Genomic DNA, 4,356 nt, shown 5'->3' with positions numbered 1-4,356 from the left:
CGTAGATGCCCCTATGCTGGATAAAATTAAATCCCCAGTGCCCTCCAGGGTGCCCTTCCAGTGAAAGAAAAACAGATGTAGTGCCCTATATGGTGCCGTTTCAGTGAAACAAGATGCAGTGCCCTCTGAAGTGCCCTTCTAGTGAAGAAAGGGAGATTCAGTGTACTAATGGGTGCCCTATCAGTGAAGGAAACGAGATGCAGTGCCCTTCCAGTGAAGAAAACACCATGAAGTACCCTCTGTGCTTGCCTTAAAAAATGAACAATACATTTTGTAATGCCATAGGCTGCCCCTATACATGCTGGAAAACTTTTTTTCTGCACACTGGTCCTCCATTAAGCTGTTGCCCATTAGGTTTTTTCTGTCCCTGCTCCTCAGACAACCTGCCACTGCTGTGCCTTCGAAAAAGGCAAAATTGTGAAGCTGCTATATATTACCAAAAAAAACCCCTTTAAGTTTTACATTGATATCTCTATGATAATCCTTTCCTATTTTTTGTGAAGTATCTTTAATGTAATGTGAAGTCGAGAGAAAAAAAGAGCACTTACAATGGAAAAAAATGAACAGAATTTATTTTCCCCATCTCAGAACAGTGAGATTATGACAGTTAAAACACATCAAAGCCCAACGTATGGCAAAGTCTTTCTGAAACCATTTCCGATGGGAACTCTAAATTGAACCGTCTTTTGAACTGGCGGTCTCTTGAGATCTTCTGTAAAAGTGTAAAAGAAATGGGAACTGATATCTCGCAAGGCTAGAACAGATCATTCAACAGAAATTAATTAATCACTCACTGATACAGATTTGTAGAATTGTATTTTCTCCCTCCATCAGTCTGTCTGGCTTCAAACGCTTTTCCATTCTTCAGCTGTCTCTTTTTCGTTATTTCACATTAGAGTTGTCTCTGTTTTCGATTTTACAATACCTACTGTCCGGCTCCAATTTTCACAGGCAGATGTTTGTCCAGTAATGGTTCCCCACTTCATAATTCAGGATACAAATTCTGTAAACAAAACACAGAGAAAGGGTACAAGAGGGGTTGATTGATACGTATAATTCTGAGACATTCAGGAGTAGCTCTGTGGAATATTGATTTTCAATTTCAGTTTATAATTCATCACCTGTCTCACGGGAGCTTTGCAACATGTCATGAGGATCTCAGGTCTCACACTCAGTGGAGGCACCGGTAGCCTTATGGTGAGAGATAAAAAGAGGGGTTGTGTAAAATTCTCAACGTCAAAATGTATCTAATGCATACGCTTATGTATCTATTTGTATTTATATCATTATATCATTTCTTTTTCTTGACTCGGGCAGTTGACTACCAAGCTTTTCCAGTAAATGCCACATTTGTCTCTGGGCATCCACACTGTAATATAACCACCAAATCCAATTAATCAAAACATTAAATTCCACAATATCCTGTGTCGTATTTATTAAAAAGTATTTTTCCAATAATTAAAAAGCACCGACAGAGCCTGAATGTCAATGCTGGGCACACACTCCAACAGACAAATTATGTCCACTGATGAGATATGGCTTTAGGCTATAATGAGAGTTAATGAGTGAGTATAAATGTGTCATAAGTGTTATCATGGATATTTTACTCAAAAAGAACAGCTGTTATTTCACTGGAGAATTTTTTTAAACCAAATGCAGATTGTAGTTTAACAGTGAATAACATCACAGTTGTCATCATGACGGTATTTAATATATTACCTGAAGCTCTGTATGGCATTAAGAAAGTGGAACTTCTTCAAAATAAGTTTTTCAATTAATAATTAACTGATTAAAATGAAATATACTCTTGAATAAACACAAAAGATAAGTTATGTTTTAAGTATTTAACACAAGTTCCTTTTAGCGTAATTTGAGGTCTCTCTGATTAACAGTCACGATGTGTAAATGTCTCTGGTTTATAATCTGAAAGGTAAGAACGTAAGGGGTGGATCAAGGTTGAAAGTGGTTAAAAAGGCCCCATGTTATTGTTTTATATCTCATATACAATACAACAAAATTGGTTAACAATTTTTTTCATCGTACTAAATTTCAGGTAAAAAAATGACCAACTTTTTCGCCACATAATATTTGCATTCTGTCTGACAGAACTAATAGCAACTATAACCTTTCGAAAAAATATTCTAGCATGCAAATCAATTACACCAAACAAAATTTTTTTTTATATTTATACATTGTTGGTAATATCTGCATCCAAGATGGGCAAGCAAAGGTCTTGGGGCATTTTTTGGGACTACGAGTCAAGTAGATAGTGGAACCATGCTACAGTAATGCAGCCTTAGCACACGTTGGGTACGCAGGTGGGCTGCCAGTTGTTGGGGCATAGTTGCAGAGTTGGTTTCGGATATGTGGAGTTAAATCAGGAGATGTTTTGCTGTCGACTTTAATCTGCTTCACACCACAATGTGATTTCTGTTGTTTTCTGGTATTGCAGAACCATAGACACCTGCTTATTCCTGACTGGCAGCTGCTAAAGCAGACACTGTCCCACATGTACTTCTTTCACCTGCCTTGGGAAGGAGGATGAGGGTGGAAGATGTAGGAGTACTCAGATCCTAGAGTTGACTGCTTGCAGTAGTAGATTCCTGGATATCGGGTACACTGTAAAAAAAGATAAATAATAGCTACTCAATAAAATTAAGGCAACAGATTGCACGCAATATTATTAATTAAATCTAACTACGTTACAAGTTGAGTTAATAACAACTTAACAGGAAGTGCCTGTCAATTAAAAACAGACTAATTCTATTGTGTTGGATTCATTCAAAATTCTCTTGATTTAGAATTACATACACATAAAGATTATATTAAATGTTCTTAAAATAAGTAGATTCTATCTCAAACATTTTTATATTAAAGTTACTTAAACAGCTGCCTCAAAATCAAGGACGCATTTATATTTAATACATTTTATCAAATGTATTAAGTAAAATGAAATGACGACAGAATCATTTATTACAGTGTAGCCTCAAGGTCCTTGTTGAAGTGTCGCATGTAACCCCTGGACTGGGGAAAGAAGTGGAAGGTTAGATTGGTGGTCGAGTCCAACACGTGGTAGAAGACTCTGCAGCACCATGAATTGACATGAATTGAATGCGATATAGGACCTGTATTGCATTAAATGTCCTGGAGAAATTGGGGCAGTTGGGCAGCTTCACTGGCAGATAAAGTTACAGGACAAAGTGAGATATCTCTGAGAATCTGAAGATGGCGTTGTCTTCCAGATGGCATAAAACAATTGAGCAAGTCAATGGAGATGTAGGACCATCATGGCTCCACGTCAGGCAGAGGGAGGTGATGTTCGGACACTTGGGTCATTGCTGGAAGAAGGACTGTGTGCAATGGACTATAAGATGACAGGGGACTTTGGTGGAATTGACCTGCTGGAAGATCTGAGTTTGTGGGGGAACACATCAAATTTCTGATTCTTGATCAGTGTAAGAGGAATTAAAGAGGAATAGAGTCCAAGTGGCTCACTAATAGTTGGGCCTTTGCTGTCGAATGGTTCCTATGGTCAGTCCAAGGGTGTTTTGGTGTTTCCAGCAAGTGTTTCCAGTCTTCTGGGTTCACCTGTATAGTCTGCAGTGCACAGTGGTTCATTTCATAGTTTAGTTTAGTATATTTAGGTAAAGAAAGAAGGCAAAAGGGTGGACCTTCTAGACCCTGAGAGCTTTTTGGTAGAGGAGGAACCTAATTCCACATGGTAGGTGCCCACTTTCCAGCAAAAGACAATAAGACATTTAGGTGAACCAAAATGGGAGCCATTTGGAGTCGCTGTACAGCTAAAGATAGCCCGGGATCATCATATAGAGCAGAATTATGCACAAAACATAGTTTAGGGCAGCTTCTTCTTGAGGCAAAGTGTTATATTTCTAGTCCCTGAAGCACCCTACTTTAAGAAAAGGGCACTGCTAGGCCTTGCATGCCTTTTGGACATGCTCACCTTTGCAGCTCCATTGAGTGATCAAGATGTCATCCATAAACACAAAAAGAAAAAAAATATTGTTGACCGCACTCTTAAGACCTCATCAGCCAGAAGCAGATGTGTCCTCTCTAGCAGGAAATGGGTTGGCCCAAGATTCATTCAAAAAGAGCCGAATCTTCTTCTAGGGTAGCTTACTAGAGAAGTATTTCTGTCAGCGGAAAGAAACTATACAACTTTTTGTGCCCTTCTCAAAGTAATAAGTCTATAAATCTATGCTTGCAGACCAGAGCAACAATTTTGGATTGATTGCTTAATTATTTCAGCACTGGAGCCAAAATATTTAGCTTTTTTTGGAATGCCTATCACTTTTGAAGCTGTTGATTGACCAGGCATTGGCGCACACCATGTGGATG

At 38.5% G+C, this 4,356-nt stretch overlaps 1 long non-coding RNA gene across 1 annotated transcript; it reads right to left on the bottom strand.

Annotated features, from left to right (window-relative positions):
• Nucleotides 1–555: 555 nt before the first annotated feature.
• On the bottom strand, nt 556–2,444 carry LOC131977747 (uncharacterized). The gene is made up of 2 exons (XR_009394908.1): nt 1,122–2,444; nt 556–1,003 (listed from the first exon to the last, which is right to left on the bottom strand). It is a non-coding gene; the product is annotated as an uncharacterized LOC131977747 (long non-coding RNA).
• Between the last annotated feature and the right edge of the window lie 1,912 nt (nt 2,445–4,356).

Source organism: Centropristis striata, chromosome 9 (genome assembly GCF_030273125.1).
Source record: "Centropristis striata isolate RG_2023a ecotype Rhode Island chromosome 9, C.striata_1.0, whole genome shotgun sequence".
NCBI classification, from domain to species: domain Eukaryota; kingdom Metazoa; phylum Chordata; class Actinopteri; order Perciformes; family Serranidae; genus Centropristis; species Centropristis striata.
This window is presented reverse-complemented; position numbering and strand designations above follow the sequence as displayed.